Source organism: Rattus norvegicus, chromosome 15, assembly GCF_021556685.1.
Source record: "Rattus norvegicus strain SHRSP/BbbUtx chromosome 15, alternate assembly SHRSP_T2T, whole genome shotgun sequence".
Taxonomy (NCBI): Eukaryota; Metazoa; Chordata; class Mammalia; order Rodentia; family Muridae; genus Rattus; species Rattus norvegicus.
The window spans coordinates 272,501-289,068 of record NC_141548.1 but is presented as its reverse complement, the minus strand read 5'-3'; the positions used below and the strand labels follow the sequence as shown (position 1 = coordinate 289,068).

The following is a 16,568-nucleotide window of genomic DNA, read 5'->3' as shown; positions in this document are numbered from 1 at the left end:
GCACACCCTATTTTAAGTCCTCTCCAAATTAATTCACAATGCTTAGTGCTATTTAAGCAGTCGTAGGGTATGGTATTGTCTGGGGACTAATGACAAGAAAAATATCTGTACACGTTTGGTACAGATACCTTTTAAAAAAAATAATGCATAGTTGATCGAATCTGCACACACAGAACCCAAACATATGGAAATGCTGGCTGCTTCTTGGTGCTATCACTAAAATAAAGCTTGTCATGCAGGTGCTCTGTGTTCTATGTAATTTTTATGGATGGCAGAGACCCGTTTCCAGTCAGTCTGAGTTATGAGTCAAGACAGAGATGCCAGTTGCTCCTAACAGAAACCCCGATGACAGACTCTGTTGGGCCATGCTACAGTTATATATATGCCCACTTTCCAGTCCTGCACTGAATTCAAAAGGCTTGATCACTGGCCCAGCATAGGTCAAATGCCTTCCCAGGCTAGAACATGGTGTGTTACAATCAAAACCCACAGTCAGTCTTTGGTAGTATAAGGAGGAGCCACTTCTACTGGAGAAAGAGATTTCTCAAGACCGCAAGAGATTTTTCTGGTCTCATTTACAAATGACGTCTCAGAGGTCAGGAGACTTGCTCCTGACACAACAGAACTGGTGGGAAGCCACATTTTTTTATTCCCCCTTCAAATGCTGCATTCTTTCTACAAATGTCAAATTCAGAACTTCATTAGAGCAAGTTCTCAAGATACAAATTAATGATGCTCCAGTCACTGTAGTACGTGGAGAAAAATGACCATTTTGTTTCATAGTCATTTCTGGGATGATGTCATTACACAGGTGAAGGCAGGTACAAGATAGAATGAGGCCTGTCACTGGACAAACAGGAAAGATGGGTGGGAGAAAAGATTTAGAGAGAGAAGCAGTGGAGACAACATGGAGGCTGATGTTAAGATTCCACTCTGTATTTACAGGTTGTTATGAACTTGAGAGCTAATAACCTTCCATTTAACGTACATGTGTGTGTGTGTGTGTGTGTGTGTGTGTGTGTACATAGCATATGCATATACACATGAGCATACACATATACATATAATTTTTAATCCTGTAGTGATTTTAAGTGTGCGTTAAGTTTTGGTCTTTTTCACTCCCTACCATCCTTTTTCATCGCCTTCTCTCCCACTGAAATCTTCCCAACAAACTACTACTCTGAAACCCTTTATTTTTGTAATCTCCTGGGTTCAGTTATGACTGCTTGCATGAACATGAGTGGAGAGCTATTTCCTGGAACACTGGCATCTTACCAATAGCTACACCACTACAGAAGATGATACTCTCTACCCCAACTCCCATTAATGTCCATAGGTCCTCAGTGAGGGCTGGGGCCCCATAGGCCCCTCCCCCATCCATGGTAAAATGGTAATGTGCCTAATCTTAGGCAGATCCTGTTGAAAGTAACCACAGCTGCAGTGGGTTCCCAAATGCAATGGCAATGTGGTCAGAAGGTGCTGCTCTAAAGCACTCTGGGCATCCTCTGGCGCTTACTGAAAAGTCTGAGCTCTTCCACAATGGTCCTTGATGAAGGGGGTGAGATACATGCTCTGTTTAGGACTGAGCGAGTACTCTGCAGACACTTATGTTTCATACCCTGAACAGTTGTGAGTCTCTGCACAGGGAAAGCTTCTCTGATGAAGGCTGAGATCAGCATCCATCTATGGCTATAAATCTAAGTATTTAGAAGGCATTTGGCAAGACAGCAGCAGTAGGCTCTTTTCTAGAGTCTATGACCCCACTCCCCAGCCACTGAGATCTTGACCAGGCTTACAGACCAGGCATGAGTTCTCTCCTGTAGAGTAGACTGCAATCTAATCAGAGAGCAGGTAGTTACCCCCATGATAGTCATACCACTATTACACCACTGGGTACATCTTTCCAGGCTGAGTATTTCTGTAGTTCACGTGGTCCATAGTTAGGTATGAAAACGAATGACTTTCCTGTATTCACAGCTGTGTATAGTACCTTCTGGCACTATGAAAGCTTGCCAACAGGCAAAAAATTCCCAACTCAGATCCCTCTTGATTTAATGGCTCGTGACCCACAGTATGTGGTCTCTTCAGCAGTGAGACCTCATGCTCTCTCTGGTGGCAACTCAGGACACTGTAATGGTTTAGGGACCTTTGGGGCCTTCCTAACCAACAGCTTGTAGAGAGGCATCCCACGCCTGGTACTGGAATTTTCATTTAATAACCTTAAGCTTTTGGGAAGAATATTATCCATTCATGCAAGGTACCTTTGTTCAAACATTTTAAATAATATTTTTAATTGGCTTACAAAGTAATGACTTTTTGTAAAGAAGGGATTTTTTATTTCTTGAGACAAGGTCTCTCAGTAAACCTGGAACACAGCATTTTTGCTAGACTGTCTGAAGAGCAAGCCCCCAAGATATACTTTTCTCTGCCCACCCCTGAGCCCTGGGGTTACAGATGTCTGGTTATGATGCTCAGTTTCCACATGGATGCTAGAGATTCCGTTTCAAGTCCTCCTGCTTGTACAGTAAGTACTTTCCCCACTGAGGCATCTTCCTAGCCCAAGGCCTTTCTTTTTTTCCTGATCAGTTCAGAAAGATTGAGGCTGGTTCATATTCAGCCATCTTAAGTAGCCAGGATGTGTCAGCCCTTCAGAGAGCACATGTTCAGTAGTCTGCTTTTAGCTATGTAGGTCTCCTGTTCAGGACCAATTAAGAAATGCCACCTGGTATAGCTATACGCCATGGACTGAATTGGTCCCTGGGAATGCTTGCTAGAGTGAAGTTTTGTCCTGGATCCTTAGAAGCCTAAAACAGATTCATCAGTTGAGGCTTCAGGTCAAGCTCCTGTGGATGCTGAGGTGGAGCAAAGACGCAGAGGAGCATCAGCAAGAGAGGACATGAAAGGGAGGGGCTTCAGGAGAGAAAGTCTCAGTGGAAGGAAGGTGAGACTTATGACAAAGGACAGGGAGGAAGAAAGCCTGTGCGGTAGAAGGGCCAAGGGTAAAGGCTAAATTCCTGTTCAGCAACACACGTGGTCATCCCATCAGAACCTCGCCAAAGCAGTGGTTCTCAGCCGGGGTTCAACCTGGCGCGGTGTAAGATCTTTTTGCATACCAGGTTGTTGGTGCTGCTGGGCGATCTGGCGGGAAGAAGCAGAGATGCATTGCTAAGCAACATTCAAAGCCATAGGAACCCGCCCCTTCCCAAGGACATCACCAGAAAACCCACAGAACCAAGAAAACCTGGGCTCACAGGGGCTCACAGAGACTGAACCAACAATCCGCCTGCCTGCGTGGGTCTGACATTGGTCCGCTGCACAGAGGTTACAGGAGTGTAGCTTTGTCTCCTTGTGGGACTCCCAACAGTGGGAGTAGGGGCTGTCTCTGACAGACTCTTTTGTTGGCTTTTGAGACCTTTGTCCTCATACTGGGCTACCTTTTTGAGCCTTAGTACAAGGGGAAGTGCCTGACTTACTGCCACAGAATGTGTTGTGTTTGGTAGATATGCATAGGAGCTCTGCCCTTTTCTGAAGACAAGGGGGAGGGGTGCATGGGGCAGTTCTGGGAGGAGAAGTGGTAGGAGACCACCACTGCTATGTATCCTTGGGCTGTTCCCAGCAGCTTCTGCCTTCTCTGCTGCAGTGGCAGTGCAGCTGCACTGGACGAGCAGAAGGAACTGGGAGAGGTCGGCTCAGACCCAGAGAGAACACTCTTTGGTTCCCCAAGCCATTTGAATTCATCTGCCATTTATGCTTGTGGAACCCAGCTCTGCATTCCTGGTCCCAAACTAAGAAACACAGATGATCGGCATTCCCGGGAAGCAGCACAACCAGCAGTCTTTGTGGGATTTGACATATCTGGTTAGCCCGCAGTGGGACACAAGGAAGAACTTGGAGGTGTTACCAAGCACTGCCGCAATCGGAAATGATCGCTGAGATTCTCTTGCAAGCCCATAAGCATTTTCTTGTCTTCATAGTCGTTTCACTTCCCATCTTTAAGAGGCATACTCCCTGAAAGAAATTCCAGGAGCTAGAGGGGAACAAGATCAAGAATCTTGATGTCACAGGCTCAACGCTGTGCTGAGGGGTTTGCTGGAAGTTGCCATAGGAAAGAGAAATGGCCATGGCACAGGCCAATAGGAACCATGTCCTCTACCCTGGGGGCTCTCTGAGCCTTAGTGACAGACCAGAACAGGAACTCCCCATGCTTCTGGTGAAAATCCCCAATGGAATATGCTGATAGAATGTCTGGTTTAATCAGAGTCCTTCCTGTCCCCATCATAGCCTTTGAGAATGTTGTTGACAATAAGAAATGGATATTTCATTCCCAAAGTGGTTTCCTGGCTCCTATTCCACCTTCTCCAAAATGAAGCCCTTGTGTATGCAAATGAAATGAACCCTGGAAGCTTTAGCGGCTGGCTGATGGCCAAGGGGAATGACCTTGTAGTTAGAAGGTGAGCAGTTTCAACTCTACTCCCTGACCTCCAGGAAGAAGCTAGGGCTCTGCTGGGTCTCCATGTGCAGTGGTTTAACCACTCGTGCCTATCTCATGAGGCCTCTGGGTTCACAGAGCTTCCACATTGCTGAGCACTAGGAAGTGACTGGCAGGTGGCATTTCTATTGTGGGGGACTCTGCAACCACCTGCCTCATGTCCCAATCCCCACGTCTTATCTTTCCATGCACATCTTCCAGGATTCTTCCTTCCTTCCTTTTTTCTTTCATTCTTTTTCCTTTTGTTCCATATATCAAGGTCCTTTATAGTAAGTGGAAAACTAGAAAGTACATCCCTGAATTCTGTGAGGTGTCTAGAAAAGTACTGAACTCACAGAGGGACTTTGGAACCTCCAAATCTGTAGCCAGTCAGCTGGACAGAGGTCATAACAGGGATCGAGCAACTGGTATCTGAAGCAGGGCCATTCTGGAGGACAGGACTGACCCGGCAGATTCCAAACAGTGTCAGAACTGAATTGAACCACAGCACACTCAGTTAGTGTTGGAGATCTGGTTGTTATAAGGGAAAAAAAAATCAATACACATTTTGGCTTCTAGAGGCTGAAATATTTGGTGTCCAGGGAGGATGGAGAAAGAAAAAGAGTTGATTGGTCCTATTACAGAGTTACCGTTGACATCTTTGTAGAACACATCGTTGAGTCTTAAGATATCTGTCACCAAGAGGAAAAGCCAACTTGCCCACGGACAAATCTCATCAGGAAGTTTCTTCCTTACAGGAGACTTGATTTAGAGTACCTGGCCGGGCTGTGATTTTTCATCCTCATCCTGGGGAGGGGAAGAGTTCTGCTCCAAGGAAAGACGGCATTTCAGGCTACTTCAGCTGCTGACTTTGGCCCAAACAGATAAATACCCTTTTTTCCTACCCTTAAAGCTACACCTGTGCCAGACCAGCTGTAAGAAATTGGCTGAGGTGAAGGCCATGCAGCACAATAGGAACATTTGTCCTGAAACAAACTGGCCCTTCAGCTTCCAGAAGACATCCCATAACTTTCCTCTTGAGGGAATCATTAGCTTGCCAGGTGCCCTGCTCTCTGGTCACATGTGTAAACTGTGTGAGAGACAAGTCTCCAGCAAGGGCTCCACTAGGGAAGCATGCACCCACTGAAGAACACAGCCCCACAGAATCTTTAGAGAAAGGTTTGCCTCTTCCTATAAACCGCATCTGTAATAGGCTTATGTCCTAGACATTGATTTTGCTGTCTCTATCCCTAAATTTAAAACTTTTTTTCTTCTCAGCTTGTTCTCAACTTGAAATCCTCCCTCTGAAGGCAGTCAGAAAATAGTCTGCGACTGTGCCCTTGGGACCACATTTTTAAATAGCCTGCAATCTAATTATTTTTATGACCAAATTTTTATTGGACTGTGGAGCCACCTCTGGGATTATGTAATTACCCAACTCTAGTTGCAGTTTTGAGGGCCTGGCTCTGAGATCATCAAACACAAAAAATGCCGCATACAGGCGCACGCGCGCGCGCACACACACACACACATGCACACACACATATTTGAAACATTTCATGCTGAATTATTATTAAATCATTACCATGTTTACAGATGTATTCTGTAACACCATCTTCTGGGCCTTGTGCAGGGTATTGGAGCCAGCATGATAACGGTCGGGTATTTGAGGAGGGATTAGAGCAACCACAAGCTGCACTGTGCCCTAATCATACACTTATCCAGATATTTTAGAAAATTAGCATAAACACCTCATGAAAATAGAATGCTCACAAAGCCTGTGGCGGACAGGCTGCTGTTGGGGCACTCTGCTTTTCCAAGAATGCTACAATGGAGAAGACAACTCCGAAAGGGGTGTGCATTCCTGAAAAATGTCCTTGTCAAGTCAGAGAAGTTCTGTCAACTATAAAACAAACAAAAACAAGTTCCCCTGTAAAATCTGCTTTTGGAGATTAGTATGGATAGAAGAGCCCAGAGCATGTGCCTGCTGCCTTCACTCCCTTCCTATCTTCCAGCATTCCTTTCTGCAGACGAACATGTCCAATGTGTCTCTCTTCTGCTCACATGATTTTACTCTTTGCTGTTTTTTTGCTATATAACTCTTACTATTGCAGATCCTACTGGAGACTTTTGAAGATTAGTACAGGAAGTCTTTCACTTCTACCCTCCTACTTCCCACTTTCCCCTTCCTTCCCTCCCTTTCTCTCATAAACACACAGTTACATCATATAGAATAGCACTGTTGCATTTTAACAGCTTCTCCTATATAAACACCCAGGGTCTTTCCAAAGACAGTCTTCTATTGTTCCTGGCATTACTACAATGTCATTGCCATTTTGTACATATAAAGGCAAATGAGTAAATTTTCAGAAATGTAGCCATTAAGTCAAAGCACCTGAGCACCTGTGGCCCTGGTCAGAATTGCTGACCAATATCCTTTAGGATGGTGCCAGTGCTGGGTAGCATGACAAAAGCTACAGTTACACGGGAAGAAAGAACTCTAACTGAGGGAGTACCTCCATCAGATTACCTGTAGGCAAGTCTGTGGAGCATTTCCTTTCTTAACGATTGTGGGAGGGCCCAGACCACTGTGGGCCGCACCATACCTAGGCAAGTAGTCCTGAGTTGTGTAAGAAAGTAAGCTGAGCAAGCTAGTAGGAAGTACTCTTTCATGGTCTCAGTTCCTCTCTCCCAGCAGTTGTCAGGGCTCCTTTCATGGCGGACTATGATTGGCTCTTGCAACCCAAAGAAACCTTTCATTTCCCAAATTGCTTACAGTCATGGCATTCATCAGAGACCGAAAAGCAAGCTAATATCCTTGGCACTCCACCAAGCACCATCTAAGGAAGCAATCTGAAGATTCTTCATTGTTGTTTCCACTAACCACCTCCCTTCATGTCAACAGATGCTAACTTTTGCCACTGTTTCACCGCTTTCCTTTTGTCTTCAGCATTTTAAACTGATGTGACTCAATAGCAGCAGGCGTATTTGCAGCATTGTTGAGCCATTGTCCCCATCTTCTTTCTGACTGTTTACACCTTCCCAGGATAAGACTCAGGACTCATTGGCCATTGCTCCCCACCCCCAGCCCACTCTGATTTATACTGCCGTGTGCTCAGGTAGCGGAACTAAAAGGGAACATAACCTTCTGATATTCTTCCTCCCATGCCCCCAACTTGCACTCTGAACCATAACAATCATTCAGTAAGAACAAAGACTTCCATTGAAGGATGAGATATCAGGCTTGGAGGAAAAAAAGTCTCCTGAAAGAGGAAGGGGAAATGCAGTTTCACATAAACTTGAGAATGGCTCCCCTCTCTATATATAGCTTTCTGTGTGGGCTGGCAAAGGATGATGGAAGTGAACTAGTGGTGGGCTATCTCATGCTGTGTGGGGCCAAGGCATTCAGAAGGCACTGTGGGACCAAATAATTTATTTTATCCTCTTCCTTGGCTAAGCATGAGTCTAGATGGCAGATATAGCATGGGGATTTATTTTTGTAACCAGAAAATCCTTTATCTTTTAAGTCCAGGAGTTCATTACGTACACCTTCACCCTGAGTGCCCTCTCCTCGGACCTTAATGTCTTGTGAAGGTTCTTTTCCTTAAGCTCCTGGAACTCACAAACTACAGCAGTGGAGGATGGGAGGAATGGGCTTGGGAGAGAGAATGAGGTGTCTGTAAGTGGACAGGACACTGATAGAGACAGTGAGGATGATTAGAGAGAGCAGGTGCTCAGAGATACTACAGCAGGTGGTGAAGGCCGTGGCGGCCGTGCTGTGGGCAACAGAGTCTAGAGACAGATATTTGAAAGGCTGCTTGATTCCTAACATTGAAGTTGTTTGTGTCTTTATCCTGACCTAGAAGCTGCCCTCCTTCAGTTCCCGTCTGTGGGTTGTAATTCTATTGCTTGCCACCCCCAGGTGCTCTTCCAGCTACACACACACCAGCCACATCCTGGTGTTTCCTCTCCTCCCATGTGACTATCCTATCATCCTTCATGAAACCTGACTCCTAGACACTCACCAAGTATTTTGATAAGTGGAAATAAGGGGTGCAGGGAGAGGGCAGTACCTTTCCCCTGGAGATTAGATGGAATGTAGGTGAGGGGCAAGCAGACATTGATGGGCCTTGACTTGCAGGATAGAATGAGAAATGAGCAAGTGCTCAGGTCAGAGACTCAGGGGAAGAGTTCCTCAGATCTCTGTCCTGAACAATGATGCTTGTGGGTATCAGCTGGACTATTTCCAGGTTATCTCAAGGGATTCCAGGGCCTTGTAGGGTTCTATGGTAAAATCATCAGGAGTCTTGCTTCACTCCACAAAGACCCACACAAGTAGGGTATGAAGGAGGCGTCACAATGCCCACCGACAGTGATCTTCTGCACCTATGGGTCATGAGTCACACTATGATATGGAGACTTTGGCATCCAGGTTCCGGGGGCCAAGTTTCACCCTGGAACAGAATGATTCCTGCCCATTTTCTACGACAATTTAGTGGTTTAAGAGAACAGAGCAAAGGGTCATTGTATAATAGACTGAATATAGAGGGCAGTAAATATGGTACCACTCCCTTTCCATATCTGTGTGTGTCCTCAAAGACTATAAGAGAGCCATGGCACCTTCACCAAAAACTAACTGACAGAGGTCAACAGTGCTGACCCTTACCTTTGCCCTGCTTAGTATTTTGGCAGTTCCCTTCTATTGACCCCAATTAGATCTATTGATGTGAGTTTGTTGTTTGTTTGCTTCTTTTCAGAGCTAATTAAGTCTGCACTCAGTACTACAACTTAGCAGTTGAATTTCCTAAGTGTATATGCATTCATTTCTACTGAGAAACTCTCTATCCTGTAGCATCTATCCTTTTACTGTTCTGTACATGCCCAAACCACCCTAGAGCAATTGCCATTCCTCCTCACACCCTCTACTGGATAGCCTTACAGCAATTTCATGAGTTAGGGGTAGGAGTTACTGACACCTCTTTGATACCCAAAGCAAAACACTGAGGAAGAAAGACATGGTGCCACTGGTACTCCCTTCTCAGAGGACCACCATATAGTGCTGAACATAATGCTAATCACTGTCTCCCTATGCCCCCTGTTTGTTGGATGGAAGACGCAGGGCCTGGTTCTATGGCCTGGTTATTTCTGCCTCCCAGCAGAGATCCAAGTGGCCCTCTCTGGGGTGGGAAAGGAAATGTCTTTACAGTGTATGGATAGATACCCAAGCTCATCTCCCTGTGAAGTGTTATGTATGGCTACCAGTTGTCCTCTCCTAGGGTGTGGCTATGCATGCTTCCTAGCAAAGCTGTTCTTCACTGATGATCTGCAATTTCTCCCCCACCCACCTGACTTTTTCTCTTGAACTGTAGTGTCTGCCCTGGTTGGCTCTTATGATTCAGTTCTACCTATTTTGGTCAAACTCTCCTCCTGCTTGGTCCTCTTCCAAGACAAATGTGAAAGCCACAGGGGGCTGGAGAATTGCCTGGGCGGAGAATTGCCCAACAGAAGTTCAATTAATTTCTCAGGTTTCTGTCAGGGCCCTGAGCAGCCAAGCCTAGCAGGGACCCTGGCTGGCCTTCTGTATAGATGGTAAGAACATTGGAGGGTCTCTACTTGAGCCTTTCAACATGAGGACCAATTCTAGATTCTAAGACTCTCACAAACACAATAGTGACAAAACTATGTCATTCTTCAATTTAAGAAGGAAGCAAAGTAGAGAGAGCCAGTGCAGTAAGTGAAGACATAGAGCAGAGCCAAAGCTAAGTACACAAGCTACACACCAAAGACAGCTTTACCCAGAGCTGGCCCTGGCCACCCCTCCAATTCTGACCAATTCAGATCTGCATATCCAATTCCCCTGCATCTACAGTGGCCGTAGGATTGTTATGTAAATGGACAATGAGCAGGTGCAGCCTGAAAAGTGGCTCCAAGCTTCATTCCTGTGCCACATTTCACTCACTATGTGTTCAAGACCAGGTAACTGTGCTCAGTGGCTGCTTGTGCCCATTTAATTGTCCCCAAATTGCTCCAAGTGGCCTTTCTAGGCAGGAACTCTTTGCAATTAGCCCTCATGTGGAGATGTTGAAAGATGCGTGATTATTTGGGGGGGATTACTAGTCAGCAAGCAGATAGGACTCTGATAGGATATAATAGAGGCCATGTGTTAATTACAGTCTGCAAGATGCTCTCGAATCATTTCTTCAGCATAGCTCATTAGCATTCTGGCCTCGGCTCCATCATTACTGTAGGCTTGTTACTGTTCAAAAAAGGGACATTCCAAATGAGGGTGATTTAAGGACTGTGTAGACATGCCTACACACAGGTGGTTGGCAAACAGTTTAATGAGTCTAACTTTTCCTTGGATCCAAAGAACCACATGTATACTTCCAAGAGCACACACACATGTGTATCTATCATATACACACCTCAAACACATACACCACACATAGAAACACATATCCTTCTCATACATACACTACAAAACACATACATATATACACCACATAACACACACAATGCATATAACACACACAGAAACCATACATACATACACACACATACACATCACACCATACCATATACATATACACATGCACATTCAAGCAGAACTTTCTATCAACACTTAACCTATATCCCAATGCCTCCTGCTTACATTTTTTGTTTCACTTTCTTCATATTTCTTTTTTTAAATCAATTAGAAATTACTTCTTAAACCCAAAATTCTCAGCAAAGTATTGGTTAAGCATTTCCTGAGCACCTATGTGTATTCCAAGCCTAAAATATGTGTCCCAGGAAGGCAAGAAAGAAGAACCAGTTCTTGGGAATATACATACTCCCCCTTAGAAAGAAGAGGTCAGTGCACACAGGGGAAAAAATGAGCTAAAGAAATAGCAATGGGAGAAATAAGGGAGTGCTCACCTATGAATGTTCCAGGTACACTGAAAAGAGAGCAGCATATGACAGGCTCTCTGAGCAAGAGAATAAGAGAATGAACAAGAAAAAAAAAGAGACAATGAAAAGACAGAAAAGATAATGAAGAAGAAGGATTTGGGAGAGTCTCAGTGCCTTTCAACATGAGGACCAATTCTAGACTCTAAGACTCTCATGAGCACAATAGGGGCAATACTGGCATTCTTCAGTTTAAGAAGGAAGCAAAGTAGAGAAGAAAAGAGAGAAAAGTAGGGAGTGGGGATTAAAATGAAGAGAAGTAAGGGAGAAGAGGGAGGTGGTTTGGTCTCATTGTCTGCTCGTCTAGGTTTGGGAGACACACCCACCCCTCTGAGCATGTCTGCAATGGTGTCCAGAGAAGACTTTCTAAGGAAGAAGGACCTACTCTGCCTGTGAACAGCACCAGTCTGTAGGCTGACTAAAAAGAAGAAAGCCATTTTCCCCTTGAGCGGAGCACCAGCTTTGTTCTTCCTCTGTCCAGATGGGAGAAAGACCCTGCTGCCTTCCCATGGGTGTGATGGGACGAGCCCTGAATTGTGAGTCAAGGCAGAGCCTCCCTTCCTCCCTCGCTCCCTCCCTTAAACTGTTTCTTGTCTGCCATTTAGTCACAACAAGAATATTCATAAGTACAAGGAGAAGAGAAGGAGGGAGGACTCAGGGAAAAGATGAAGATGATGATGGTGTGAAAGAGGAAGGGGAGAGGAAGGAGGGGGAGAGGTGGGGAGACAGAAGAGGAAAGAAAACACCAGTGTCCAAAGGGGAAGGGGGATGCAAAGTAGTGGAGAGGTAGAGGTGATCCTGCATATTAATAGACTCTTTGGGTGACAAGAAGTAGTACTATTTTTGGTTTCTCAGGCTGTGTGTAACATGACAGCAGGTGTTAACTGAAGTTCTTCTGAAGGTCAGGTCAAGGGCGATGGCCATCTATCAGAACCCTGTCCCTTTGGATAAACTACTCAACAAGCATAGTCTCACAGGGTCATCATCTGTCTCAGAGGTGAAAAGGAAGTTGACTGGAGAAGTGAGGGGCAGGTCCATGTGTTCAGGGTGTGTACACACAAGTATGTAAGTGTGATAGGGCTTCGTTTCGCTTATGTGAGCTTCTTTTTCTTTGGGGTGGGTTTGAGCAGAAGCTGGGGGAGATGTCTTGGCAGATAAGGTAAGTGTCTGATGAACAAGCATGAGGACCTGAACTCAGAACCCCAGTGCCCACAGAAAAAGCCAGGCATGTGGTTTTCCTGTGACTCCACCATTGAGGGGAGAGAGACAGGTGGATACAAAGGGGTAAGAGGCTCACTGACCAGCAAATCCAGCAAATCCAGCTGAAAAGAGGAGGCTCAGGTTCAGTGAAAGACCCTGGAAATGAGAACAGGAGACACCCTGATGTCAACCTCTAGGCTACACATGTGCCTTCATGGGTCAGAGCATATATGAGTTAAAGGTAAGGGGATGCAGTTAGGGAGTTCCTGCTACCCTTGACCTCAGAAAACTTGAGGGTAGCTAACTCCAACATTATCGTTCTATAATCTTCAGCTCCGACTTTCAGTTTGGCAGGGCCCATTCCTGTCAGGGGTTTCACCTTCTCCAAGGCCTGTGTGTAGTTTATAGATCACTTGTCACCTCGTTTAAAAGGATCCAGATTCCTAAGGGCAGCAGTTTCTCATTTAGCCCTTTCATCCCTTGGTAGGTATGAACTGCTACCTTCAGGCCAAGTCAGTTTCAGATCTAGCCACAGGAGGCCAGTGCTGCGTAAGCTCTGAGCAGGGCAGGAGACTGGCAGGGATTAGGGCCAGGCGGCTGACACCAGGTTCAGTTTCACAGTGACATTCACCAGGATATTGGATTGCGTGTTAAAGAGCTACTGATGGAGATAGGGATGGAAGGCATCCAGAGTCTTTGGAAAGTCAGAGCCCTGCAAGATTTTCCAGTCTGATAGTGACATTGAAGCATGCAAGAGGGTGATGCAGGGTGGTCACTCCATTCAGCTCCCTTTAGAGGAGTTAGTGGAACAGGAAGGTCCTATACCAGGACCAAGGAAACTCAAAGCCACCAGTAGGGCTCTCCCTGTATCTTCCTGGACCTGCAGATTTCTAGGATCCTAGGAGACCCTCTTGCCAGATGTCCACATTAATGAACTCCCCTTCACAAACCATTTGTTAGTCTCTGGGAACATCTAAGGACACATAAACCTGCAGAGGTACACAAGGAGTCAGAATAGGGCATAAGCTTGACAATGTCTAGGGGAAGAAGTAGGCTGGGGAGTAAGAGTAGAGGGTAAATGCTAGTTAATGAAAAGTTCTGGGGGCTGGAGAGATGGCTCAGCAGTTAAGAGCACCCGACTGCTCTTCCAGAGGTCATGAGTTCAATTCCCAGCAACCACATGGTGGCTCACAACCATCTGTAAAGAGATCTGATGCCCTCTTCTGGTGTATCTGAAGACAGCTACAGTATACTTCTATATAATAAATAAATAAATCTTTAAAAAAAAAAAAGTTCTGTAAGATCAGAATCCAGCCTGGCCCTGAGTAGCTGGTGACATGTAAGCTAGATTTTATTGGCATCATCATTTGCCAAGGTCACCCCTCAAGGAGCACGGCCTTCAGTGTTGCTGACTCAGGAGCTAGCCTTAAAGCAGAGCCTTGGTTTAATCCCTTTCATCTCTCCTTACAGCCAGACAAAACTGTTTACCCTTTCCTTGGTGAACTAGCTCTCTTTCTGGTGCCTTTCCTAACACCTAACACCTCTTCTATTCCCATTAACCTCGGGGGTGGGGACTAAACTTTTCTCATTTTGTTCTGTTAGAATCCAGATGCCACCCTGGACTAGCACCCTGTTGTATTTAACATGAAAACCACAGGGAGCATGGGCATCAGAATCTCTAGTTTGGAACCCCAAATCCTGACACTACACACAGGAAGGACCTTGTAATCCCCTACATCTCTGAGGCTCCATTTCTGATGGTCATTAGAGCCAACTTGTGCCATAGGCTAGAGAGCAACTGAAATGATGGTGTGGGGCTGGGGGTGGGGGGTGGAGTATACAGTAGGGGCTGTTAATTTTCTCTTGAGGACACATACTCCTGAAGAGATAGTCTGAGATAGTCCCTTAATCTCTCTTAGAACGACCAAACGGCTACAACAGAGCTGTGTGTACGGGGAGGGTTACCTAGTACCCAGTGAGCAGTGTGCCGGGTCAGAGACATTCTCTACAATGTCACCAAATCAGTACGGATGTTTCCAGAGGCACCAGCAGTGGAGGCCTGCATTCCAGGCTACTTGCTGCACGTTCTGTCTCTGTCACACTATCACCTTGCCACTGGAAGCCCTCCCTGCCTTACCTACCAGCTTTAACATAGTCTACCCTTTGCAGGCAAGAGCGAAGTTAAAAGCATCTTCTGGGGACAAGATGTCTCTCCTCTTTGCTCCTCAGCCAGCATCTCTGAAGAGAAGTCATGGTCCATTACCAAAGTGGAAAATCTTCACAGCTGCTGCTCTGAGGAACAATCAACTAAGAAGAAGCACAGCCCAGTGGAAGGAACCTTAAGCCAGTGGTGCAATCCAACTCTGCCATTCATGAGCTGAGCCAGTCTCTCAACCTCTCCTGACTTCCTTTTCCATATGCACTTAGTGACAAAGGTGGAGAGGCATAGTGACAGGGGTCTGGATGAAAGGGTGAGGGTCCTGAGATGACAGAAGACAGTTTTTAACAGGAATCACTGTGAAAGGTGATGGGCAGGTATTGCAAAGAGTGCCTTCCAAATGAGGCAGTCTGAGGAGATCTGTGAGCCTGTCCTTTCACTGACCCTGTCTGACAGGCCAAGCATAGGCTCAGGAAAACAGCAGAGGGAGAGGGTAGGGCTCTGCCATGGAAGAGCTTACAGCATTTCCATCGTGGGTCAGGGAAGTGGATATTGATAATGTCATGGGATATGTAGTTAATACAGTGAAGAAGAGAGACAGTCATCCCTCAGTGTTCATGAAGGGCCTGCCATTGATCAGAACTTCCTGTGAACATCAGAACCTTGGGTGATGTATCCCATAACAAGGTGAGGAGTGTGTGTGAACAGAACCTGTATGTTTGAACTTGCATCTAGAGCATTTATTGTACCCAGACACATGAATGCTGTAAAAGTGAAAAGTCAAGAAAATGTCTAGCTATGTTCAGTACAGATACAAATCTTTAGAGAAGTTTAACCTTCAGTCAGTCGGACTCTTGGATGCAAGCTTAAGGACACACTTGGTAACTGCAGGTGAGGGTCACAGATGATGTGGCAAACAAGATGAGAGTTCAGGAAAAACCTGTTCAAAAGGTGTTTGCTGAGGATATGGATTAGTGGTTAAAAGCACTGGCTGCTCTTCTGGAGGACCCAGGTTCAATTCCAGTACTCACACGGTAGCTCACAGCTATCTGCAAATCCAGTTCTAGGGGGTCTGACACCACCATCTGGCTTCTGCTGACACTTTACATACATGGATCTCATAGATGCATACAGGCAAAATCATATACAAAAAACTAAATTTTAAAACAGTATTTATTTTATGTGTATGAATATTACTTGAATGGTAAGCCATACACTACCCACAGAGGCCATAAGAGGACATCAGATCCCTGGGAACTAGAGTTAGAGGTAACCAAATTATCTTATGGGTTTCAACAACCCAACCTGGGTCCTCTACAAGTGTTCCTAACTGTTGAGCCATCTCCCCAGCTCCTAGAGAAGACCTTCCTGGCTAGGGCCTCGGCATTTCCCCCAGAAGACTCCTGTAGCAATCTCTCCCACCTTCACTGAAACTGTTTGACAGCAACCAGCTTCACTGTCAAAAACTGATCTGGAGGCATAAGCCAATGCAATTAGACAAGGAAAAAATAAGAGGAAAGTGTATTAGAAAAGAGGAAGCAAATTTAGTATGATTTGTAAATGATTTGATCATATGCCCAAAAAAACTTTAGGAGGAAAAAAATGCATTTGAATAGATTCTTGTACAAACCACAGAGGATTAAGAAAATATTCCGGAAGAAAAAAATGTCATTTGTAGTAAGAATAAAAGGATTTAAAAAGAAACCCATCCAAGAATAAATTTACAAGTACAGTACAAGATTGTTCTAAAAAGAAAACAATGTTAAGCCTCTGGTTAGAAATCTCCATGATACT

The 16,568-nt window shown here is 45.3% G+C and overlaps 1 protein-coding gene and 1 long non-coding RNA gene across 9 annotated transcripts in view; one reads left to right on the top strand and one right to left on the bottom strand.

Annotated features, from left to right (window-relative positions):
- The window catches only part of LOC103693799 (uncharacterized), a 33,622-nt gene extending 18,064 nt beyond the window's left edge, over positions 1-15,558 (top strand). For all 3 annotated transcript variants that reach the window (XR_015638596.1, XR_015638595.1, XR_015638597.1), the window contains 2 exons: positions 11,724-11,952; positions 14,786-15,558. This is a non-coding gene — a long non-coding RNA (uncharacterized LOC103693799). The remainder of the gene's footprint in view (positions 1-11,723; positions 11,953-14,785) is intronic.
- Positions 2,271-16,568, bottom strand: part of LOC148000663 (uncharacterized) — a 45,807-nt gene continuing 31,509 nt past the window's right edge. For all 6 annotated transcript variants that reach the window (XR_015638592.1, XR_015638593.1, XR_015638594.1 and 3 more), the window contains one exon: positions 2,271-3,138. The gene's annotated coding sequence lies outside the window, so the exon portion shown is untranslated. The remainder of the gene's footprint in view (positions 3,139-16,568) is intronic.